The sequence below is a fragment of the Eubalaena glacialis genome, chromosome 3 (genome assembly GCF_028564815.1).
Source record: "Eubalaena glacialis isolate mEubGla1 chromosome 3, mEubGla1.1.hap2.+ XY, whole genome shotgun sequence".
Lineage (NCBI taxonomy): Eukaryota > Metazoa > Chordata > Mammalia > Artiodactyla > Balaenidae > Eubalaena > Eubalaena glacialis.
In genome coordinates, this window is record NC_083718.1 from 82,367,865 (window position 1) to 82,393,823 (window position 25,959).

General features: G+C 42.4%; 1 protein-coding gene across 1 annotated transcript in view; it reads left to right on the forward strand.

Moving 5' to 3' along the window:
- The first annotated feature begins 4,004 nt into the window (after nt 1–4,004).
- GATAD2B (GATA zinc finger domain containing 2B) overlaps nt 4,005–25,959 on the forward strand; it is an 81,491-nt gene continuing 59,536 nt past the window's right edge. The window contains exon 1 of the mRNA XM_061183450.1: nt 4,005–4,222. The gene's annotated coding sequence lies outside the window, so the exon portion shown is untranslated. The remainder of the gene's footprint in view (nt 4,223–25,959) is intronic.

The window sequence follows — 25,959 nt, forward strand, 5'->3', positions numbered from 1 at the left end:
CTTCTGCCTCCTGTTCTCTGAGTCTGGGATAATGGTGGGGGATACCTCACTTTTTCTCCTGGCTGCACATCCTCCTTTCCACTCTTTCGTCCCTTGCTGCCTTCAGGCACACACTGCTTTCCCTGACCAGGTCTGGTACTGGTCCCTTGGGGCACGGGGAGTTCTTGGAGCAGGAGAGGGGTGAATCCGGTGCTGGCTATGGTGGTGCCAGTCTGTGTGGTACTTCCGGCCCTCCCACACAATCACCCCCTTGTCCCTCATCTGTACCCCACACAAAGACTCCATTCTCTGGGGGCCCTGAGCTCATCTCTGCCTTCTTTCCTCTCCCCACAGCTTCCCCCTCCCAACTTCTCTAGTACCTCCACAGGGCAGCTCTCACGCATCCTGGGAGCCCTGGAACTCATTCTAGGCCTCCTTAGTTGCTCTAGCTGAAGGCAGTACTCTTCCAACCAGGGTCTCAGCCTGGGGACAGCACCAGGAAGACAGGGGCAAGGATTAAGGGGCTCACTGCGTGTGGGCGTCAGGCATCCAGGTATCATTTTTCTAATCCTTTTGGTCCACTCGGATTTCTCCCTTTCTTTCCTATATAATGAAATAAACACAGGAGACACTCCTAACAGAGCTGCAAAACCAATTACTAAAGGGAATTAGCCAACAAAACAGAAATATCTTGGGGAAGGAGGGCAGGAGTGTCAATGGAGGAAATAACTTACATGAGCCTCTAGTGCAAATTCCTGGGGGTGGATATCGGTGGATGAAGAGAGCCATACTACTACTGAATTCTGGGACCTTCAAGCCAGAGGATGCGTCCCCATCCTAACTTGAGCAGTGTCCTAAAGGAGCTGCAAAGGAGGGGCTTAGGAAATGCCATCTGTTTTTGCCAGGGACTAGGAGATGCCTTCTTCAGAGGGGAACCCTCATGTCACCCCAGGTTCTGATCAGACCTCACTCCCTAGAATCAAACTTTCCCTGTATCATCCCCAACAACCTTCTGCAAAGTTGAGTGACTTCCTTCCTGAAAACATAAGTTTCTGTTGAGTGTAGCATGCCCAGCTGTGCACTGAACCGTCTGGAATTATAGAGAGAATTTTGGGGCTCAGTCCCTACCTTAATAGAGCATACAGTCTTCCTGGTCTAGAGTGCCCCTTGCTTCACAAATGATAATGATGACTCTGCCTCCCAGCTTGTGCTTCTCATTTTTCAACAGGCCTATAGTCAGATGGGTGGAACTACAGAATTCTTTAACCGCGCGAGTGTCTGGGGATTCCAATAGCAAAGTACTCACCACAGCATCTGACATCTCTGTCCTGTGGCTTAGGGAGCTGTATGAGGGGCAGGATAAGTCCAAATTACCTGGCCCCATTTCTCTTCCCTGACTTTAGAGCGTGTAGGTTCGAGTATGACAAATTTTAGTTAAATCTTGTCTCTGGCACTTACTAATTTTATTACATCAGACAAGTTACTTAACTGCTGTGCCTCAGTTTTTCCTCATCTGCAAATTGGGGAGGTTGTTCAAAGATTAATTATATAATCTACATAAAGTGCTAAGCACACTCAATAAATGTTAGCCCCCAAAAGAAAACGAACAAACAGAGCCTGCATAGGGCAAAGTCATGTCCGCTACACCAGTGGCCTTGCTTATCTGTCTTTCTTGGAGCTTGATCGCTCCAGATTGAAAGTTCCCCCTCCACGGCCTGATTTTAATTTTGCTGAAAGGCATTTTCTCAGGCCTCACTAGTATCTTCCTCAGGCTGGTATCTTCCACCATTGTGTTTCTCATATCCTTGCAGCCCTTGAAGAATGGCCCTTCAGACAGCAGAGAGTGCACTGGACTGATAATGGACAAAGCAGCAGGTTAGGGAAAGAGGGCTGTACCTTCCATGAGGGCAGTGACTTTGTCCTATTTACTGTATATCCCCAGCACATAGAAGAGTGTCTAGTCACATAATAGGTCTTGTATCGTGTGTGAAATAACCAAGCCAGTGAAGGAATTAAAATGACATAATTTTCAGTGTGGTATAAGACAGGTACTACAGGTAGAATACCAATCGAAGCTGAATTTTGAACTAAGAGGGTGGAATTGTTGGAAAAGTGAGGAAAATTCTCATAATAGTTAATATTATGTTTACCGAGTACTTACTATGTGCTTAGCACTATCCTGAGCTTTTGTTTTTAAAAATATTTATTTATTTGCAGGTCTTAGTTGCAGCAGGCGAGCTCCTTAGTTGCAGCACATGGGCTCCTTAGTTGCGACTCGCGGGCTCCTTAGTTGTGGCATGCGAACTCTTAGTTGCAGCATGCACGTGGGATCTAGTTCCCTGACCAGGGATCGAACCCAGGCCCCCTGCATTGGGAGCGTGGAGTCTTACCCTGCGCCACCAGGGAAGTACCCCTCTGAATATTTAAAATGTATATTTTATAATCCTCACCATTACCCTATGAACTAGGTACTCATCAAGCATTCCCATGTTAAAGATAGGGAAACTAGGGCATAGAGACTAGAGGTTAAGTAACTTGCACCCAAATCACACAACTGGTAAGAGATCCAAACCCAGACAGTTGGACTCCAGAGACCATGTTCTTGGGAAGAGAAGGTGTTTTACCCACTTTAGAATTGGGGCATGCCTCTGCACGTGTGTGTGTTCAGGGGCCCACCTGTATTTTTGTGGACATGTCCTTCATTAGTTTCATTTCTATTGCACAGCATGACTTCTAAATGATTCGAAAAACACATTCTAGTGCTTCTGGAACCAGTTATTTCTGGGTTCAAACCACTGCTTAGTCACTAATTAGCTGTCTGACCTTTTCAAGTTCCTTAGCCTCTCTGAACCTGTTTCTTGATCTACCTGGATTCAAATTTCAGCTATGCCACTTACCATGTGTAACTTTGGGCAAGTCATTTGATCTGTACCTCATTTTCCTCATCTGTAAAATGGGGATAACAGCATCTACCCCACAGAGTTATGAGGAATAAATAAAATAACCCACGCATAGATCTTAAAAGAATAAATAAGGATGCACATATAGAACAGTGCCTCAGTCTCTTTTCCCAAAACGTTAGCTATTATTATTCCTTCAACACACTGAGTCTGATACTTGGTCCCTATCCTCAGATGCTCAAGAACAATACTTGTGGTAAGTGCTCGAGAAACGCTGAGAGTTTAGGTGGGCCTAACTGCTTTGGGGAAGTAGGGAGGCTAGCAGAAGTTGGGCCTTGAGTTAGTTGGAGTCGGTGGAGTGGGAAGCTGTTTCCCTCACTGTGAACCTGACCAGACCAAGAAATCCCGAGAGAAGGAGCTGCGAGGGCTCTGCACGGCGTAATTTCTCAGCAATTTGGCTAGCTGCCTTTTTTTCTCCTGTCGTGGTTCAGTCACGACAGGGCCGTGCTGGGATACAATGAAGACCAGGAAGCTCAAGGCCTTTGGCAGACGGAGACAGGCCACGCCCCAAATAGACTGCAAGGCCCGAACGCCTCAAGCTACTTCTATCGTGAAATTTCTGGATTCTGTCGCGATGAAACACCACCCAACACAGAGCCCAGCGCCGTTCGCCAGTCTCCATCTTTAGAATTGGAAGAATGAGAGCAGGCCAAAGGGGAATCCCGGTTTTGGGATACTGGGGTACGGCGGCTGCCTGGGGACCAAAACGTCTCTAAGGTAAAGTTGCAGCCTGAAGCGATTTTTTGACCCCCGACACTTAATGGGCTGCTGAAGACCCGGATGTGTCTGGGACTGGCCGAGGTACCCATTAACGCGCCCCCGCTAGACCATCCCCCTCCTCCATTTACGATTGGATCTTAAGTACGCCAATCATCACTTCTCCAGCCACTCACTCTTCAAGGGTGGGGTGTAGCCCCGGCATCCCGTCTCCTATTGGTGTGGTCGAGAAGAGGAGGGCGGGGAGGCCGGCTCAGGTCGCCCAATGGGCGTCGTGGCGTGTGGGGAAGGCGGAGTCGAGGCGCTTGGCAGCTGCCCAATCAGCGTCCTTGTTTGTGTGGTGCCGCCGCCGCCGGTGCAGCCGCCGCCGCCGCCGCTGCCCCCGTCTGTACCGCAGTGTCTGCTCCGCCCGCCCGCCCGGGTCCGGCCCGCCCCCCTCTCCCACCCCCGCCCCCGGTCCCGTCAGCGGGGTCCGGAACCTACTGTGCCGTCGCCTCTTCCTTTTTCTACGCCGCCGCCGCCGCCTGAGGAGGCGAGCTAGCCGGGAGTTACACCGCCACCGCCAGGTGAGGAGCTTTGGCCTAGGCCAGCCTGGCCGCCCGCCCGCCCGGGGGCGGTGAGGAGCGAGGAAGGGAGGGAGGCTGGGAGGAGGCGGTGGTGGCGGAGGTGGGGGAAGGGAAAGGTGGAGGGGCGGGGGGAGGGGAAGCGCCCGCGAGCCGACGCCCGCCCGCGCGCCCCCGCCTTGCGTCCCCCTCCCCCCACCCCGGCACCGCGCGCCCCCGCCTCGCGCTCCCCCTTCACCTCATCCCTTCCCCCCGCTCCGCGCGCGCGCCCCGGTCTTTCACTTCGGCCTCGCGCGCCCCCAGCTCGTGTCCCTTCATTTCTTCTCCTTTTACTCTTTCTCCCCTCCCTCGCGCCCCGTTTCCCCCGCCTTCCCCGCTTTCACTCACTGCCTCAGGCCCGCCATGCTCCCCTCCTTCCTCTCTAGCGCGCCCCCCCTTAACTCTCTCCACCCCCAGTGGTGCCCTCAGGGTGCGGGGGCCGCTCCCTGCTCTCAGTCTTGTGTTTGCTGGCGGTTGGGACAAATGGGGGATCCTTAAGGGTGAAGGAAGCACGGGATGATTACCTTTCTTTAGGCGAAGGGATCTGGAACGCAGAACCTTACTCCTTTATTTCATCGTCCACCGTTCCCTCGTCCTCCCTTAGAAGGGAATTGTCTAAGCCTGTGTGGGTACTTGTCTTCTCTAGGGACTAAACTACCCCTTTCTTCAGCTGGGCTTCTGGGACCCACTGGATCTGTATCCCAGTTCAGTGCCTGAGGGTCGATGGAACTAGAACTTACCTTTTCCTAAACCAAATCCGGACTTAGAGTACTTTTTGCCTCCCAGCTCTCAATTACACTAAGGAGCTAGCCACTCCTATGAGTGCAGAGCTTTCGGTGCCATTCGCCGGCCCAGGCACTTTCCCCCTTCATAAAGGTATGGTAGTCTCTTTGGATTCTTCCCTAGCATCAACTTCCCTCCACACACAAGGTGTTAGTTCATAGGGCTGGCACTGAAGTGGAGATGGAGGCATTGATGGTGGGTGGGTGGCATGTGGATGCTAACTGAGCTAGCTATCAGCCTCTTCTGCTGCTGTCATCTGGAGAATCAGGTAGCCTTCCGAGAACCAGTTTTCTCATTTCTGATAAATGATTATTTAGAGGGCTTTTGTGTGCGTGTGAAGGAGCTGGGAGATGCTTAACGTAGTGTGTTTCAGCAAAGGAAAAGAGCAGTGCTTTCAGGCCAGACTGAAAGAGAGATTTGAACTTGCAGCAGCTGGAGTAAAAGCCGGTTTAACAGATCTATGGTGGGAGAAGAGCTGATGCTTTTGAGTTTTTAAAACATTTTTCTCTCAAAATTATTTTTTAAAAAGACAGTGCATGCATGTGATACAAAGTGAAAAGAAGTCTCTCTCTCTCTCTCACCTGTGTCCTCCAGCCATCCAGTCTCCGTCCCAGTACAGATGACTTCTGATTGTTTTCTTGCAGCAGTGTGCTGTCTATATGTTGTTGTCTGTATGTTGGAGATTATCCTGTTTGGGAGTTTAGTGCTAACTTTACTGCTCCTTCTTTGATACACTGACTTAAACTCTTCCTTGAGATAACCATTTGGATTCATATTTTTGGTCTTGGAGCAGTCTCAGTAGAGTATTGTCCTGGAGTAGCATTTCTGTTGGTGCTTGGTTGGGAAAGAGGCTACTGCTGGAGCTGGTAAAGGTGGTGCTACGGACAGGCTCAATATATTTTGAGGGAAGGCCCACACCTGTTGGAAATGGTGCTGCTTTTTTGTGACTGATATTCAGTCTCTGACTGTTTTGGAATGGGCTGTGTCAAGAATAGTCTTTCCTTGGGCTTTTTAAGCAGATGGGCTGTATAAATAACGAGTTAATGGGAGTACTCATTTGGTAGTACTGTGTTCCGTTTTGAGAGGAATATAGTTTTTTAGTCTAGTGGCAGTGGTAGTCATCATGGTAAGGAATGAAGTAGATAAGTATTAATTAGCAGGAATCAGAAGGCTGGACCTTTAGGCTGAGTGACCCAGTTTGAGAAGAGGTGAGGCTTATGGACTTTTGTCCTGCCTATTCCTGACTTGAGAACACTTTCGATGAGGTGAGAGTGATGAGTAGCTGACAGCAGCATCCATCTTTATGACACTGTGGTTTGCCTTCCCTGCCTATGTGTGATGTCTGTTAACTTCCTGTTTAGAGGCAGTCCCAGTAGGGTCTGAATAGAGGCTACATTCAAATACTTGTCTAGGAACAACGTTAACCAGGTTCCCTGATCAGGACTTCAGATGTAAGTTATGGCAGTAACTTTTACTGCTGTGTTTAGCGTAAGGCCGTAGGGTGGTGGGGAAGGGAAACGTGAGAATTCTGTTCTGAATTTCATAGTCTTAAAGTACATTCAAAAGTCTGTGTGCTGCCTGCCTCCCCTTTTTTGGACTAATGTCTCTCCTTACCACCCACCGCCCCCACCTTTTTTTTTTTTTTTTTTTCCGGCTGGGCCTGGCCAGATCTCCAGGTTGGGTTTTGTTTAGAGAACAGCAGTGTGGAAGAGTCAGTGTGTCAATAATAGTATCCTAATCTTCTGCTGGGACCTCTGGATTAAGCGTTATCTTGTATGTTGTATGTAAACTAGGCCTGTTGTTATTTTAATTTAATTTAATTTATTTATTTTTGGCTGCGTTGGGTCTTCCTTGCTGTGTGCGGGCTTTCTCTAGTTGCAGAGAGCCGGGGCTACTCTTTGTTGCAGTGCGCAGGCTTCTCATTGCGGTGGCTTCTCTTGTTGCGGAGCACAGGCTCTAGGCGCATGGGCTTCAGTAGTTGTGGCACGTGGGCTCTAGAGTGCAGGCTCAGTAGTTGTGGTGCACGGGTGTAGTTGCTCCGAGGCATGTGGGATCTTCCCGGACCAGGGCTCGAGCCCGTGTTCCCTGCATTGGCAGGCGAATTCTTAACCATTGCACCACCAGGGATGTCCCTCTTGTTTCAATTTACTGATTCTTCCTTCCTTCCTTACCTCCCCCACCCATCAAGCTGAAGGTTCATATTTAGGGGAACAGCAGCTGTGCTGTCCTGGTTTCTAGACTCAGGAGCATATTCCATGTTAGCCACCTCATTGGGAGTCATGCTGACAAGTAGCCCCTCTGCACTCAGCTCAGGATGCTCATTTAGTTCATTGAGAAAAGCCAAATCAGCTTTGGTTGATTAAAACAATTGCTAGAGAAATCATGATTTGAGCCATACTGGAACTGAAGGACTTTCTTCTCCAGACCACTTGCAGTACTTAAAGCTCTGCTTCATTACATGTTAAGGCACAATAGCCAGGCATTTTCTGAGACAGTTTAGAGGGGAAGAAAAAAAAAGACAGATTGACTATAAATCTAGTCCTGGCATAAAGCTGTTTACCTCTTGCTCAGGAAAAATCCAGCCTATCAGGCAGTGCCACACAAAGTTGCAGTTCTCTTGCATCGGCTAAGCCTGGGAAAGGATACATAAGGAAGTTCAGTTACTGTTGAAAAGAACTGGCTTTGGGGGGGAAAGCTTCTATTAGCCATATAGTTTGTTTTATTTTCAGTAATCCCTGTGATGTTTTTTCTGTAGGTACTGGTTGGGGATTTTGGTGGCTCCAGAGTCCATGAAGCAGAGAGCCTCCTATATTTGCGTAGTAGTGATGAAAGCCTCTGAAGAGTAGATTCGATTTGAAATGCTCCCTCTTCATGTTCCATCTCTTACCTTTTCTTTTATGGATATATGAAATATCCCTATACAGGTTGAGTTTATTCGGTAGGAAAGGAGTGACCTAGGGTCATTAAGGGCTTAACCAGTTTGATATACTTCTAGATGGTTACTCAGTAATGTTTGATGTCTCCCTCAGAATCCTCTGGTCTTTGCCGTAAGTTGCCATCAACAGGCAAGACGCTATCAAGAGTTCTGGGTTGTAGTACCAAAATCAACAGATGAATGAGGACACATATTTTGTTAATTTTGAGGTATGAAATGGTCAAATCCCAGACCTCAAAGAGTCATCATAATTGTAGAAGCTTCTTTGACTACATGTGAACTTAATTGTTATTAAAACTATTAAGGAAAATGACAATACTTTGGCATTCCTGAGCCATTCTCTTGTTTTTTTTTCACATCTGGCTAGTATACATTTTTAAAAGTAATTCAGGTTATCGTTACTTGAACCTGAAAGTCATGCTTTAAGCCTCCTAATAAAGCTTTCTTGATCTTGTCTCATTTACGGGGAAGGTGGAGTTTGTAATCTCCCAAAAAATAGGCTGGAATATTAGGATTTAGATTAGACTTTAAGATTAGTAAATTCTCATTATGGTTGTGAGGGATTAGAAGTGTTAATTGGAGAGGTTGTGCATCTCTAACCTAGAAGGTACTTATAAAGTTAGCTTTTTGAGGATATTGAAATTCACACTTCCTTGGAGGGAGTTTGTGGGCTAATAAGTGGCAAATTGGAATAGCAGAACACAAGCGTAGAGAGTCTAGAAATCCCGGGTCAAATCCTAGCTTTACCATTTATTAGATACAGGATTTTGGGTAGGCCTCCTAAATTTTTTTTTTTTTTTTTTGGCCGCGTGGCTTGTGGGATCGAACCCAGGCCCTCAGCAGTGAAAGCACGGAGTCCTAACCACCGGACCGCCAGAGAATTCCCAAGCCTCCAAATTTTATTTATTTATTTATTTATTTATTTATTTATTTTTGGCTGTGTTGGGTCTTCGTTTCTGTGCGAGGGCTTTCTTTAGTTGTGGCGAGCGGGGGCCACTCTTCATCGCGGTGCGTGGGCCTCTCACTGTCGCGGCCTCTCTTGTTGCGGAGCACAGGCTCCAGACGCGCGGGCTCAGTAGTTGTGGCTCACGGGCCCAGTTGCTCCGCGGCATGTGGGATCTTCCCAGACCAGGGCTCGAACCCGTGTCCTCTGCATTGGCAGGCAGATTCTCAACCACTGCGCCACCAGGGAAGCCCGCCTCCAAATTTTTGAACTCCCGTTTCTTGCACAGTAAAAGCCAGTCTTTACAGTGGGCTCTAAGGTCTTACGTGATCTGCCTCTCCCTACTCTTCTCTTTTTGATCTCCTGTCATCCTCCCTTTTGCTCACTCCATTCCAGCCACATTGACTTGTTCCTTAAGTGCATCAGCCACACTCTTTATCTCAGGACCTTTGCACTAGTTATTCCCTCTAGTGGGAAATAGCTAGTTTTTCCCACAGAGATATTACAAATGACTAATTTTCTTACCTTCTTCAGTCAAGCCTTTGTTAAAAGGCACTTTTTCAATGAGACTTTATCCTGCCCCTATTTAAAATTTCACCTTCAACTTCCACCCCTCACTGGTAATCCTTCTCTGTTCTTTCTTTTTCATATAGCACTTACAGCTTTCTAACGTACTTATTTGTTACATTTATTGCTTATTGATTCCCCTGGTATGATGGAAGGTCTATGAAGGCATGGATTTACTTTGGTGTTTTGTTTAATGCCTAGTGCAGTGTTTGGCATATAGTTAATACTCAATAACTATTTCTTGATCAAATAGGAATAATAATTTTTCCTAACCTCATATTTGTTTATAACAAAACTATGAAATGTGGTAAGCATGATACGGGATATTAAAATGTTCTTTGAACTTTGAAGCATTATACAAATAATGGTAAAATGATTGCCTTCCCATTGAAATGGTAAATAACACTTGACTATGGAAAAAAGTCTTCATATATATTCACATATATTATCACATTTCCTAAACTCCAGCGCTCTGTTTCCAGTTGTCTACTTTGTGCTAGACGTATCCATCTCTGTATTCCATTGGTACCTCAAGCTCAACATTTTCATCATCTGTTCCCCTTTTGTGATTCATTGAGTCACCTAAGCCAGAAATGAGAGCATCATTGTCAATTCTCTCTCTCTCCCTTATCCATTACTTTCCAAATATTTCTGAATCTATATCTTTTTTCTGTATCTCCATTGCGGGTCTCCTAATTCAGGACCACAGCAACTCTTACTTGGAATATTGCCATGATCTCTTACAGTTCTGTTTGTTTTTAGTCTTGTTTCCTTTTAAACTCTCAATCATATTCTCTTCAAAATAGTCTAATGGAGATCTGATTATTCTACTTCCCCTTCTCAAAGGTATTCAATAGTTTCCAATCATTTAAAGGTACTCTGCATAATATCAAAGCCCCTTTGTAAATCTTGACCTTTGTTTTTCTATCCAGCCTTACTTTCCTCCCTTTACAGTTTATACATGAGCAAATACAGTTCTTTTTTTTTTTTTTTTAATTTATTAATTAATTTATTTTTGGCTGCGTTGGGTCTTCATTGCTGTGTGCGGGCTTTCTCTAGTTGCGGTGAGCGGGGGCTACTCTTCGTTGCGGTGTGTGGGTTGCTCATTGTGGTGGCTTCTCTTGTTGCAGAGCACGGGCTCTTGGCACACGGGCTCAGTAGTTGTGGCTTGCACGCTCTAGAGAGCAGGCTCAGCAGCTGTGGTGCATGGGCTTAGTTGCTCTGTGGCATGTGGGATCTTCCCGGACCAGGGCTCAAACCTGTGCCCCCTGCATTGGCAGGCGAACTCCCAACCACTGTGCCACCAGGGAAGTCCTGCAAATACAGTTCTTTTAGTTCCCAGTTCAGCTTCCAAATTTCATCTCAAATGCTGCTGTCTCTGGGAAGCCTTCCTTTACTTGCCCAAAGAGACTTAGATAAACTTTCTTCTTTGATCTCACTCTAATTTATAAATATTGCTTGTTTCCCCACAATGGTCTGACAACATTCTGAAATAAAGAGATACCATGTCTTTTTGCTTTTGTGTCTCCAGTGCCTGGCATGGTGCCTGTCACCCAAAAAGTGTTTTAAAATATGAATAATTTTGTGGGTTGAGAAAATGCTGTGTACATTTAGAAGATACCCTATTTGTTATGTTCTGGGAGCAGAAGAACAACTTTGGAGTCTTGGTTCTATTTATCATCTGTGTGACCTTGGTTGAGTCACTTGAAGTCTCCAAACCATAGTTTTCTCAGCGTAGAAATGAGGATCAGTAGCTGCTTTATCTGTTTCACTAGGTCTCTTTGTCAGTCAAATGAGATTATGCATGTAAAGATGTTTTATAAGCTAAAACACTGTACAGTTGTTAGTTATTATGTGCTGACACAAGCTGAGCTTTTCTCACAACTCATTTTTTCTTGTTTATATTCATGTAAGGCCCTTTTTATCACTGAAACCATAAATACTTTTCTACAACATGTGTTTGTTCATATCCATTTTTATCAGTAGGTAGTGTGTTCCTGTATATCATTCTTTTTTTTTTTTTAAATACTATTTATTTGGTTGCACCGGGTCCTGGTTGCGGCAGGCGGTCTCCTTAGTTGTGGCTCGCCAGCTCCTTAGTTGTGGCACTCGAACTCTCAGTTGTGGCATGCATGTGGGATCTAGTTCCCTGACCAGAGATTGAACCCGGGCATCCTGCATTGGGAGCGCAGAGTCTTATGCACTGTGCCACCAGGCAAGTCCCCCTGTATCATCTTAAATGTGGCAAATTTAAAGGCTTTGTCAGTAGTCCAGTGGATTAAAAAATTTGCAAAATCCTGAGAAATTACACTTCTCAGGGAGTATTTCAGTCATGGATTCTGTCATTTTTCCCTCAGATTTTAAAAAATTGCATTTTTGCAACTTTTGGAACTCGAAGGGAATTTTTATTATTTAATTAATTAATTAATTAAATTTATTTTTGGCTGCGTTGGGTGTTTGTTGCACGGGGGCTTTCTCTAGTTGCAGCGAGCGGGGGCTACTGTTCATTGCAGTGCACGGGCTTCTCATTGCGGTGGCTTCTCTTGTTGCAGAGCACGGGCCCTAGGCGTGCCGGCTTCAGCAGTTGTGGCACACGGGCTCAGTAGTTGTGGCTCGTGGGCTCTAGAGCTCAGGCTCAGTAGTTGTGGCTCATGGGCTTACTTGCTCCATGGCATGTGAGATCTTCCTGGACCAGGGCTCGAACCGTGTCCCCTGCATTGGCAGGCAGATTCTTAACCACCGTGCCACCAGGGAAGTCCCTGAAGGGAATTTTAAAAATGTAAATATAAACTCATTTGTTGAGCACTTTCTTTGTGTAAGGCTTTATGCTATTTAAATTCTTACAGTAACTCTGTGAGGGAGATATTATGATCATTTTACAGATGAGAAAACTCAATTCCCAGGGAGGTTGTCATTTTGCTAGAGTCTCAAAAATTAATGAAAGTGGTGAATCCAGTATTTGAACAACTCTGCCTGACTCCAAAAGTTGTGATCTTACCATTCTCCTAACGCTTCTCATAGTTTTGTTTTGCCTTTACAAAAACAAAACAAACAAAAGAAAGATAGTTTTCCTCAATATTAATAGGTCTTATATGAAAATATAATGTGGTCAAATAGGGTTTTGAAAAATTCTGTGTTAAGTTAAGGCAGATTTCTTTACAACATAATGTCCCAGAGCCTTGCGTGTCTAAATATACACTGTGTATTAGGAGTGGTAAAAGAAAGGCTAAAGGATGCAAAGCTTCTGGAAATTATTTGACCATGAAAGAGCATCTCTTCGAGAAGACAGTACTGCACCTTGATATTCTGCTTCCCTGTAGTTCTTCATGGGTTGTTTTGTTTTTTTTTAAGGGTTGTCACTCTTGAATGAGGGAATTGACTGCTTTTGTGTGCTGGTTTTTCAGAGAACTAGTATGGTGGCATTAGACTACATATATTTTAGAAACTTCACTGGTTCGGAGGCTGCAGTTTTTTTCCTTATGAATCTTCTAAGGCAAATGGCACAGCTCATCCAGCTTGGCCCTCACCTTCAATGAGTTCTCAGGAGGATAACTGTTACTGAGCTGCTGCCCCCACCTTCTTTCATCTAATGTTCTAGGAAGCAGGAGAGTAAGGTTTCAGCTTTGTGAGTGAGCAGAATCCCTTGAGCCAGAAGCAAGAAACCCTTCCTTTCTGTAAAGATGGTAGTATCACACTAAGAAATCTGTAAAGCCCCCCATTCTTTCTCTTCTGTGAATCATGCAGACAGACCTGGGGATCAGAGGCAAGAAGGAACAATATCTTTGATTTTTTTCAGTCCTTTAAAGATGATACATTAGTCTTGAAATTAAAACAAAACTTTGAGAAATTTGTCCTGTGTTGTTTAAAGGCATAAAGGTTACCTGAATGGTGTTCACCACTAAATAGGTTGAGCTACCAGTGAAAAATGTTGAAAATATTTCCCCAATAGGATAACATATTTTGGAGGGAGGGGCACTTTTCTAACCACTCTTTATAACATTTATATGGCTAGATTGATTGTTGCTATCAAATGGATTGAAGCAGTTGGTCATGTGTATTGTTACTGCTCTGGACAGGTTGGCTAGAAGACCCTATATTAGATTCTATGGAAATCTGATGTGAGTAGCATGACACTCTTCTCATGTAGTAGTGTCCATGAATAATTATTATGTTACTCGAATGCTCTTCTTTTCTCATTTTATAATTCAGTTAGTAAAGAATGCTTGCTGAGTTCCTTGTCTGAGTGCATTGTGAATTTGAGAGTTTTGCTTTCTTAAGAGTATATTAAATCCAGATATTTTCTGCCAAGTGAATGGAAACTAGAATATGGGTCTCTCTTTTTTTAATATATAAATTTATTTATTTAATTTATTTATTAATTTTGGCTGTGTTGGGTCTTCGTTGCTGTGCGCGGGCTTTCTCTAGTTGCAGCGAGCGGGGGCTACTCTTCGCTGCAGTGTGCGGGCTTCTCATTTCAGTGGCTTCTCTCGTTGCGGAGCACGGGCTCTAGGCACGCGGGCTTCCGTAGTTGTGGCTTGCGGGCTCTAGAGCGCAGGCTCAGTAGTTGTGGCGCACGGGCTTAGTTGCTCTGTGGCATGTGGGATCTTCCCGGACCAGGTCTCCAACCAGTGTCCCCTGCATTGGCAGGCAGATTCTGAACCACTGCGCCACCAGGGAAGGCCAGAATATGGGTCTCTTATTGCACTAGGATTCAGTCTTAAGTTTTCATTAGCCTGCATTTTTAACTCTTCACCTTCTGCTTGGAGAGCTGTTTCCCAGTTGAGTTCTGTATAATGCATTAATATTAAACTGAAAGCTTTCAAGGAATATGGGTGACTGGAAAAGGATCTTTTACAGCTCTGCTTGCAGTGGACAGAAACATCTTAAAAATGGCAAGTGCAACTTTGAAAAGCCTTGAGGGTTCAAGGGAATAAGATGTCTCTAGCTTAAATAGTGGTGTAAAAATTTCTTTGAGATTTAATGAATTACTATACACGAAGGAGTACCATCTGTAATGAACTGTTTTGATTGTTGCATTCATACTACGGAAGCCTTGATATATATCTGGTATTAAATTGTAGGTTCCCAGTTTTGTCAAAGACAGAGTGGTAGATGTCACAGAAGAGTATAACCAAGGTTAGAATCTGAGCAGTTTCTATTTCCAGATTAAACCTTCTATTCTGGCTGGCTGAATACCTGATAATATTCACAGGAGGGAGTAAAATACAATATGATAAAGTTGTATCAAAAAATAAAACTTAGAAGTGTCTCTAGTTATGTGTGACTTCTTTGCTGTCTTCTAGATTCAGTTTGGTTGAGAGTGTGAAGATGACTGTATAAGGGGCACTTTTATGGTACAGAGGTGTATTGGAGGAGAACAGTGAGATTTTTACTCATTGTTTTATAGCTTTAAGAATTATCTGAATAAGCCTTTGAAAGTGGTCATTTTAATTTTGTTGTTACTGGGGGTGCTTAGCACATCTTCATGTGTTGCCTAGAGTGTCGCATTAGGTTTTGCTGGTTATTCTGAAAAACTTTGCACTCGCTCTTGTTCTCCTTCAGAACTAACCATTCTCAGTGTTGTGCATACACTTAATTCTGGTGTCTGGATATGAGAAAATAGTCTAGTATTGGTACTAATCTTGGGGGTATTTTTACATAATTAGTTGAAATCTTTCCTTCTTTGGTTAATTTAGAATAAGTTTTGGTCACTTTTAAAAGTATAGCTCTGCAGTTGGAGAGTCCTAGGTTCAGATTTCTACTTTGCTGCTTACTAGTTGTAAGACCTTTAACTTCTCTCTGCCTGGCAAATAGTAACTCTGTACCCATTAAAAAATAATTCCCTGTTATTCCTCCCCTTAGCCCCTGGCAACCACTATTCTACTTTCTGTCTCTGTAAATTTGACTACTCTAAGGACTTCATGTAAGTAGAATCATACAATATTTGTCCTTTTGTGTCTGGCTCATTTTGTTTTAGCATAATGCCTTCAAGGTTCATCCATTTTGTACCATGTGTCAGAATTTCATTCCTTTTTAAGGCTGAATAATGTTCCATTATATATATATATACACACACACATACATGTATGTGTGTATATATATACACACACTTTACCACGTTTTGTTTATTTGTCAACGGACATTTCAGTTGTTTCCACCTTTTGGCTATTGTGAATGATGCTGCTGTGAACATGAGTGTACAGACATCTTAGTCCCTGCTTTCAATTCTTTTGGGTATATACCCAGAATTGGAATTGCTGGATCATATGGCAATTCTATGTTTAATTTTTTGAGGAACTGTCGTACTGTTTTCTATAGTGACTATATCATTTACATTCCCATCAGCAATGTACGAGGATTCCAATTTCTCTACGTTCTTATTACCAACACTTGCTACTTTCTTTCTTTTTTTTTTAATTTTTGTTTTTATAAAAGCCATCCTAATTGCTATGGAGTGGTATCTCATTGTTTTGATTTGCATTTCTCTAATGATTAGTGATTTTGAGCATCTTTTTATGTGCTTATTGGTCATTCATATATCTTCTGTGGAGAAGTGTCTATTCAAGGCCTTGCCCATTTTTTAATTGGGTTGTTTGTTTTCTTGTTGTTGAGTGGTAGGAGTTCTTTATACTAGATATTAATCCTGTATCAGATATATGGTTTGCAAATGTTTTCTCCCATTTTGTGGGTTATTTTTTTACTCTGTTGATAATGTCCTTTGATGCACAAAAAGTTTTAATTTTTTAAAAAATTATTTATTTATTTATTTGGCTGCACCGGGTCTTAGTTGCGGCATGCGGAATCTTTCAGTTGCGGCATGCGGGATCTAGTTCCCTCACCAGGGATCGAACCTGGGCCCCCTGCATTGGGAGCATGCAGTCTTAACCACTGGACCACCAGGGAAGTCCCCCAAATTTTTAATTTTGATGAGATCCAGTTTACTTTTTCTTTTGTTGCCTGTTTTTTGTGTTGTATTAAGAAATTTTTGCCAACTCCAGCGTCATGAAGCTTTTTCCTCCTTTGTTTCCTTCTAAGAGTTTTATATTTTTAGTTCTTACGTTTAGGTCTTTGATCCATTTTGAGTTAATGTTTTTATATGCTCTAAGGTAAGGGTCCAGTTTTATTCTTTGGCATGTGGATATCCAGTTTTTCCAGCACCATTTGTTGAAAAGACAGTCCCTTCTCCATTGAATGGTCTTGACACCCTTGTTGATAATCATTTGACCATATATGCAAGGCTTTATTTCTGGAGTCTCTGTTCTGTTCCATTCGTCTGTATGTCTGTCTGTATGCCAGTACCACACTGTTTCAGTTACTCTAGCTTTGTAGTAAATTTTGAAATCAGGAGGTGTAAGTCCTCTGACTCCTCTTCTTTTTCAAGATTGTTTTGGCTATTTGGGATCCCTTGAGATGCCATATGAATTTTAGACTGGGTTTTTCTGTTCACATCCTTTTTTATTTTGGGCCAAACAGTATAAAACTAAACTGAATGGGATGCTGTTACTATAATATGGCAGCTGATTCCTATCATGGAGAGTTTTAATTTCACCTAGCTCCTTGGATCACAGTATTTTTCTCTACGGTATTAGAAACAAGGTTACTCCAAATAGCTTTCGTTCTTGTAAATGAATTTGTTATGGTTGGAACATTTTATTTATTGTTAAAAGTTTGGTTCAAATTAAAAAAAAAAAATCAAGATACATAGTGAAAAGTTTTTCATCATTGTTTCTCACCTGCTTAGTTTTAAGCCCCACATCATTGTTATTCCTTTCTTTTCTATCATTTCAGAGTTTTTTATATATATGCAAGCAAATGTGAATTTATTTTTAGTTTTTCTTTTTACACAAAAGATGGCATAGTTTTCCACGTCTTGCTTTTTTTCATTTAATAATATAGGAGATTTTTTTCAAATCTATATGTAGAGAATTTACTTATTCTTTAAATGAAAATTTTAAGGGTGAAAATCTTTTCATGGATACCAGAACTTTGTTGGGAAAGAATATTCGACTTTATGGCTGTATACCTTTCCTATTGCCTGCAAGTCTTGCTCTTTAATAACTTTCATTGCTATTATTCTCTTAGTCAGCATTGAGTAAACATAATTTGAGTACTGCTAGGTTATTAAACTTATTTTAGGAATGCTGATTACGTAGTTCATAAAGTCTCTTTTGTAATTTCATCAGTAGTCCTAAATCCCAAATTATGTCAGAAAATCCTAGGCTCTGATCAGTGATAACAGGGTTATTTTTCCAATTCCTGGAGTATAGACCCCAGGTGGTTTTCTCTATCCTAGACTGGTTTGGTTTAGGAAAATGACAGTTAATCACTCAGATGAAGAGAAAACTTGGGTCTCTTTTCCATGGAGCTCTGTTTACTTTGTAACCACTTAAATCAGCTGGTTGTGGGGAACTGAAAAAGCCTGACCATTCATATATTCATATGAACATTCATAGGTAGTAGGTGTTTATTGTACACCTATTATGTAAAAGACATACACATAGGTGTTGTAGAGTATGTAAAGATAAATGATACAGTCTCAGTCCTCAAGAGGATACATAGTACAGAAGAGAAGACAGGTATTAAAATAACTGCAATACTAGATACAATGTATTTATAAATTAAGTAACAACGTAGGAGGAACAACATATCAGCACCTTTTACAACTTGGGTCTGAGTGTGAGTTAAGCTTACCAAATCCTGAAAATTCTGTTTTCAAAACCTCTCTTCATTCCATCTATCTTTGTCTATCCCAACTTCTGTTGCTTTAGTTTTAGCCATTGTAATTGTTTGCCCATGTCCATTTAATACCTTGGATATGTGGTTATTTTGTTTTTGTTTTTGTTTGTTTTGGCTGCACTGTGTGGCTTGCAGGATCTTAGTTCCCCGACCAGGGATCGAACCCATGCCCACGGCACTGAAAGCTCCAAGTCCTAACCACTGGACCGCCAGGGAATTCCCTTGGATATGTTTTTAATAATAACTAACATTTACTGGGCTTTTCTATGTGCAGGCACTATTTTAAGCACTTCACATTAACTTGTTTAATCCTCACAATACTCTAAAGGTAGATGCTGTCATCATTCCCATTTTACAGATTAAAAAAAAACTGAGGCGCAGAGAGCTTAAGTGATTTGCCTAAGGTCACATACCTGGTCAGTAAAAGAGCTGGGACACAAAATCAGGAAGTTTGACTGTTACACTCAAATTCTTGAGCATTATGCTGTGCTCTTCATATGTGTGTGTGTGTATTAAACAATGTTTGTCATTGTTTTAGTGGCTGTGCAATATTTCATTGTATGGATATACTTTAATTTGTACTTAATCTATCCCCTCTGAGGAACATTTAGGGTGTTTCCAGTGTGTGGGTATACTGTCATAATCAGGGTTCCAGTGAAACGTCTTACATACATCTTTATACATTTTAGTATATCTGTAGGTAAAATTCCTAGAAATATAATTACTAGACCAAAGGGCATGCACATTTAAAATTTTGTTAGATACTAAATTATCTTCCAATAATTTGTATTTATATTTAATATATTCACACCAACAGGCTATGAGAGTTTCTAAAACAACTCAATTTAAATCTAAATTTGAGGGAAGTAGTGTGGCTGGACAATGATGAGTACTGTCTTCAAGTGCCTTTGGAAGCACTTTTGTACCTTATTAGAATTTCCTTCCTTAAATGCATATATCTTTGGATTTTGATTATTGGCCATGTAACTGTAGCCAGTTGTTGGGAAGAGGAGTACGCATTTTAGAAGCAAATTTTACTTTCTGGAAATGTCCTTCAAACCTCTCAATTGTCAGTCTAAATGTAAAAGTTTCGACAAGGTGATTTCTTGTCACCACAATCTTTTAAAATCAGGACAACTTCAGGAATAAGGAGCATATACAGTTCCCAGCTGACTGCTCTCGTGGAAACTCCTTACTGGAGTTCTTGTTAAACTCCCAGTAGGCAGAGGCAGAAAGCCAAACACTGCTAAGTCAACAGGGTTATATGGTTTTTAGGGAATGGGGATGTTAAGACAAATAAGACCAAATGCCTTATACGACTCATTTCCTTTCCAACTAGTTTTCTGCTCATTGTTCAGTTATTTGTCTTCTTCCTCATCGCATTTCTCTGCTTTTAGGGTGAAGGTGATTCGTTTTATTCAGTAGATTTAAATTTTGTTTAGTGAACTTAGAACTTATTAGTAGGCCTTCACTTGCCCAGAGTAGGGCGTTACCTTTGGTGGTACCATGACCCTACATACATTCTTTATTTTATCCCACATTCATGGCCTACTGGCAGCAGTAAAATGAAACAAACTTAGTTTTCGTACACATCCTTAAGCAGTGACAGGAAATTTGACTAATTCAAGGGTATGAGATGTGTTCAAAGTTACCATCTCCTTTGGAATTAAAAGAGCATTGGAGACTGTTTCATTAATTTATTATTGTTGGTGGTGATGTCTTGTTTAATTCCTACTCAGGAAGTCTGTCATTTTATTTCCAAGGAGCAAAACTTGTCTTCTAGGCCTGTTAATATCAGTTCTATTAAGTTTTGGATTACTATAATATTTCCTTCTGTTGACCAAAAGATTTAGATCCACTGCTGATCTTTATCTTCCTTATTGCTTGACACTGGTTTTGGGAAATGAAGAGGAACAGAAACTGGAAGCTTCAGATGTCTTATCATCAGTACTCCCTGTTTGTAGTGTAAGTCTAAATGAAGGCAACTGTGAACGGGGTTCTAATTTTTTTTTAAAATAAATTTATTTATTTATTTATTTTTGGCTGTGTTGGGTCTTCGTTGCTGCGTGTGGGCTTTCTCTAGTTGCGGTGAGTAGGGGCTACTCTTCGTTGCGATGTGTGGGGTTCTCATTGCGGTGGCTTCTCTTGTTGTGCAGCACGGGCTCTAGGTGCACAGGCTTCAGTAGTTGTGGCTCACGGGCTCTAGAGTGCAGGCTCAGTAGTTGTGACTAGAGCCCGTGCTCCGCAACAAGAGAAGCCACCGCAATGAGAAGCCCGCGCACCGCAACAAAGAGTAGCCCCCACTCACCGAAACTAGAGAAAGCCCATGTGCAGCAACGAAGACCCGATGCAGCCAAAAATAAATAAATTGAAAAAAAAAATAAATGAGAGGGGGACTTCTCTGGTGGTGCAGTGGTTAAGAATCCGCCTGCCAATGCAGGGGACACAGGTTCGAGCCCTGGTCTGGGAAGATCCCACGTGCCGCGGAGCAACTAAGCCCGTGCACCACAACCACTGAGCCTGTGCTCTAGACCCCACGAGCCACAACTACTGAGCCCACGTGCCCCAATCGCTGAAGCCCGTGCACCTAGAGCCAGTGCTCCACAACAAGAGAAGCCACCGCATTGAGAAGCCTGCACACTGCAATGAGGAGTAGCCCCCCGCTCGCCGCAACTAGAGAGAGCCCGTGCACAGCAACAAAGACCCAACACAGCCGAAAGTAAAATAAATAAATTTATTAAAAAAAAAAAAGTAAATGAGAGGTATAGATCAGGAGTCAGCAAAACTAAGGGCCGGACCAGATTTTGCTTGCTGCTTGTTTTTGTCCAGTCCATGAGCTAAGAGTTATGAATGCTTTTTATGGTTTTAAATGGTTGAACAAAATCAAAAGAAAGATACTTCATGATATGTGAAAATTATACAGAATTCTGATTTTGGTCTCCATAAATAAAGTTTCATTGGAAATAACCACACTTATTTATTACATATTGTCAGTGACAGCTTTCACACTGCTACAGTATCAGAGTTAATAGTCACAACAAAGATAAGGCCCTCAAAGCCTAAAATATTTACTGTCTGGCCCTCTACAGAAAAAGGCCAATCTGGGGTATAGATGAATTCTTTTCCTAGCATAATGGTGATATAACTGGGCAGATGAGCTGCTATTTGGTGAATACTTGTAATAAGTTGGAGGTAGTTATACCCAGATTGTGTTTTTTGAAAGAACATCCTAATCAAAGAAAAGTCAGCCAGATATTGACTTTCATGGAAGTTTTAAAAATGGTTGCCCAGGGACTTCCCTGGTGGTCCAGTGGGTAAGACTCGGTGCTCCCAGTGCAGGGGGCCCTTGTTAGGGAACTAGATCCCACACGTGTGCTGCAACTAAGAGTTTGCATGCTGCAACTAAGAGGTCCGCATGCCGCAACTAAAGAGCCCGCGTGGCACAACAAATAACCCCGCATGCTGCAACCCCACGTGCTGCAGCTAAGACCTAGCACAGCCTAAATAAATAAATAGATAAATAAATATTTAAAAATTAAAAAAAAAGGTTGCCCAGTAGTAGTCTCACCTTCTTGAATAAGTCTAAATCTAATATATTTTCCCCCTTTGAATCACTCCTTAACTTGCTTGTTATTAAAGTTCCTGATTCTCATTTAACCTTGGATATTTGACAGTTTTAAATATCTACCAGAGCTTTGTGATTTGGGATTGGTGTTTTGGTAGCTTATTGTTTATTATTTCCGACAGTTTTCAGTAGAGCAGCAGCATTTTAAAGGAATGTAATATTTGAATATGCAAACATGCAAAGTCATTGAAGTAGGGACATCTCTTTCAGTAATCCTTCTTTTACTTTTAGGTGTATTAAACTTTGGCCAAGTGTTTAGTTTTGGGAACTTAACCTATATAACAGTAGTGGTGTTTTGAATCCATTGCAATATAGTTGGTGTTTTTTAAAGACATAGTGCTAGGTCCCTACAGAAGAAATTTTTCTTATGCAGATACTTCCGCTTCAGGGCAACATGATGTAATTTTGATTATTTGTAAAAACATCATGACTTATTTCCCTGAGAAACATTAATCTTTCCCTTGCACACCATTGGGTAGTCTGAGACGTTCAGCGCCAAAAGTCAAGTAATCCTATTTGAGGTAACTGTCTTGTTCACGTTCTCCCCAGGTTACATAAGACTGTTCTGCTCTCATTGTATTAGAAGAAACGGAAAAGTAAAATCAGTGCTCTTCATCTTTTCTTCCTTATAAAAAGTGTTTTAAGCGATATTGTTTTAGTTTTCAAAGCCATAGCTACAGTATTTTTTATTCAACTGGAAATGTTTGGTTAATGAATTTTTCTTCTTTAAAAGACCCTTCAAAAAGGGATCTTAATACCGTTGCCTTGGATATAAAAAGCAATGAAGCATAAAATATCTAGTCTGATGACATTTTTTTTTCTAAGAAATTTATGGATGTACAAGTAGGATATAGGAAGATCTTCTAAACTTCTCTGTACTTAATATTTCAGTCAGTATTAGGAATTGCTTTCTTGGTCTGAAAATATTCCTGTCCACTCTTACAGGCTCACAAGCTGTTCAGTTTTTATGATCCCTCCTACTTTCCTTTTTGTTTCAGATTATCCCCTTTATCTGCCCTACTTGTTGGAGTAGAGAATCCAGTTCTTGTTTGAGTGGGGTTTTTGCTTGGGGATAAGCAACTGTCTTAGTGTTAGGAGCCAATATATTTCATACCTGATCTCATGCAGACCTCTTTAATGCTACTTAGAGATTTTCTAGTTAGAGGGGTTTTGGAAGGGCCATTCTTAACTTCCAAAGTCAAAGGTATGAAAGTCTCAGTGAACAGGATATATATGACCCTAATCTCAGATGTGATTATCAATCTTAGAAAGCTTTGTAGGTAAAAAAGAATGAGTAATTGGAGCTGTGTGCCTAAAGGAAGGACCTGAATACTGTCAACTCTCTTGAATTCAGGAGTAAATCATTGCATCATCAAGAAATATTTAGGTACTCATCTCCCTGCTCCTCAGATGTCTTGGTTCTGTACCTTTTGCACCTGATTTCTAGCAGCGTTGAAGCAAGGAAATGCTATCAAGCTTCTTGCCTATCAGTTTTTTAAAAAATTTTTTTATTTTATTATTTTTTTTTGGCTGCGTTGGTTCTTCATTGCTGCGTGTGGGCTTTCTCTAGTTGTGGTGAGCGGGGGCTACTCTTCGTTGCGATGTGCGGGCTTCTCATTGCGGTGGCCTCTCTTGTTATGGAGCACAGGCTCTTTAAAATATGTTCAAAATATGTTCTCTATATTTTCAACATTAAAATTAACAACCTCAGTAATAGTGACACTTTGGGCCAGATAATTCTTTGTTGCACGCTGGCTTCAGTAGTTGCAGCACGCAGGCTCTAGAGCATGCGGGCTTCAGTAGTTGCAGCACGCAGGCTCAGTAGTTGTGGCTCGCGGGCTCTAGAGTGCAGGTTCAGTAGTTGTGGTGCACGGGCTTAGTTGCTCCACGGCATGTGGGATCTTCCCAGACCAGGGATCAGACCTGTGTCCCCTGCATTGGAAGGCGTATTCTTAACCACTGCGCCACCAGGGAAGTCGTCCCTCTGTTTTGTTTTGTTGTGTTTTTTGTTAAACTTTTTTTTTTAAATTGAGGTATAGTATAAATACAGAAAATGTTTTATAAGGTGACCACCTAGATAGAGATACAGAAGATTACCTCCACCCAGGAGCCTTTTTCATGCTCCCTCCTAGTCATTATCCTTCCCCACCCCTAAAGGTATTTGACACTATTCTTACTTTTCTTATTTCCTCTGGTAGTATTTGTGTTAAATTGCAGGGTTGAGGTTGTTGGTAATACAAGCCACAGACCTCTTTGAGAGTAAAATCATGTTGGTGGTGTTCACTCTAATGTAATGGTCCTTAACTGGGAAGGATTTTGCCCCCTACAGGACATTTGGCTGTGTATGGGGACATATTTCATTCTCAAAACTGGTGGTGGTGGTACTACTACTGGTGTCTAGTATGTAGAGGCCAGAGTAAGCATCCTACAGTGCACAGGACAGACCCTAGAACAAAGAATTATCTGGCCCAAAGTGTTACTATTACTGAGGTTAATTTTAATGTTGAAAATACAGAGAACATATTTTGAAGATATTTAAATTTGACAATCAGACATTTACCACTTTTCTCTTTCCAGATCTTTCCTTTTATGTTGGCCTCCATTTACCTCGTTAGTGTGATATGAGGTGGTTGTCCTGAAATTCTAGTAACTGGTTGTCTCATAGGTGTACCAAGATTGTCACAGATTGAAGTGAATTCTGAACTTGCCCAGTCAGGACAGTAGGTTAGACTCCAAAGCGATTTCTCCATCTCTGATCAGATCATTAATGGATAGGTAGATCTAGTTCTAGCATAGCCTGTTGAGCAGAGGAATTCAGTGTGGTAATTATTAAAGTGGAGGATAGATTTTTAAAGTTTATGGAAGTCGTGTAGCTGTGATAATTTATTATTTTTTTAAATTTATTTATTGATTTATGGTTGTGTTGGGTCTTTGTTTCTGTGCGAGGGATTTCTCTAGTTGTGGCAAGTGGGGGCCACTCTTCATCGCGGTGCGCGGGCCTCTCACTATCGCGGCCTCTCCTGTTGCGGAGCACAGGCTCCAGACGCGCAGGCTCAGTAATTGTGGCTCTCGGGCCCAGTTGCTCCGTGGCATGTGGGATCTTCCCAGACCAGGGCTCGAACCCGTGTCCCCTGCATTGGCAGGCAGACCCTCAACCACTGCGCCACCAGGGAAGCCCTGTGATAATTTATTTTATCTTAGATTCTTCCTTGTTGGAGGCTCTTTTTTTTTTTAATGTTTATTTGGCTGCGCCAGGTCTTCGTTGTGGCACGAGGGATCTTCATTGTGGCATGCAGGATCTTTTAGTTGCGGCAGGTGGGCTCTTAGTTGCAGCATGCAGGGATCTAGTTCCACGACCAGGGACTGAACCCAGGCCCCCTGCATTGGGAGCGCAGTCTTAACCGCTGGACCACCAGGGAAGACCCTGGAGTCTCTTTTAAAGTCGGAGATTGAGTGGAACATGAGCATACAGAGGGTAACTCTGTGTGTGTGTGTGTGCGCACGTGTGTGTGTGCGCGCACGCGTGTGTGCGTGTATATATAATATATATATTATAGGCATTGTTTGTGATTTAGTGATAAAGCTAAGACCAGTCTTTACAACAGAAGCGAAAGATGAGAAGCTTAATGCAGAGTAAAATATCTGAAGCTTTAAGCAAAGCTGCTCATAGACTAGGAGCTCTACCCTTTGAAAGCTAGAGAGGGAGAGACACTGGTGGATACCTAGTAACAGGAAGAAGCCAGGTCAAGAAGAATCCATGTGCTTAGAAAATCTATGACAAAATGTTAATTTGACTACGAAAACATGACTTTTCTCTGTGGCACTTAGTTGATGACAGGTGTTTAGGATGTTTGGGTTGAAATTTTTGTTTTTTGTTCGTCCGTTTGTTTATTTTAGTTTTTAGGCCGTGCCACATGGCATGCGGAATCTTAGTTCCCTGACCAGGGATGGAACCCATGCCCCCTGCAGTGGAAGCATGGAGTCTTAACCACTGGACTGCCAGGGAAGTCCCTTGAGTTGCATTTTTATTGTCAGATCTGTATGAACATTTAAATGTGACTTGTCTGAAAAGAACTTGGTACCCCTATAAAGGTACAGGGAAGGTACAGATA